The sequence below is a fragment of the Carlito syrichta genome, unplaced genomic scaffold, assembly GCF_000164805.1.
Source record: "Carlito syrichta isolate Samal-C Ts95f unplaced genomic scaffold, Tarsius_syrichta-2.0.1 Scaffold303210, whole genome shotgun sequence".
NCBI lineage: Eukaryota > Metazoa > Chordata > Mammalia > Primates > Tarsiidae > Carlito > Carlito syrichta.
Window position 1 is genome coordinate 469,381 of NW_007247306.1, and position 438 is coordinate 469,818.

A 438-nucleotide genomic window follows, 5' to 3' on the forward strand; every position below is an offset into this window, starting at 1 on the left:
ATATCCAATCCCTAAGAACTTATGCAGCCACAAAACCATCTCTACATGAAACACTTAAGAAAGTACTAAACACAGAAGAAAAAGAAAAAAGAACAATGTTCTTCACAAGAGTACTGGGAAAAGAATAAAATATACACGAACCAACCCCCAAAGCAAAAGAAAGACAAAAAAAAAAAAGAAAAAGAAAAAAGAAAAAACCAAGTGGAAGAACAATAACTCAATAAGAACTCCATGATAGGGATGAACTCTCACATTTCAATAATTAGTCTGAATGTGAATGGACTAAACGCACCACTGAAAAGACATAGAATGACAGAATGGATAAAATATCACCAGGCAACAATATACTGCCTTCAAGAGACCCATCTCACTAGAAAGGACATACACAGACTCAAAGTAAGAGGATGGGAAACAAATTTTCAGGCGAATGGAACACAA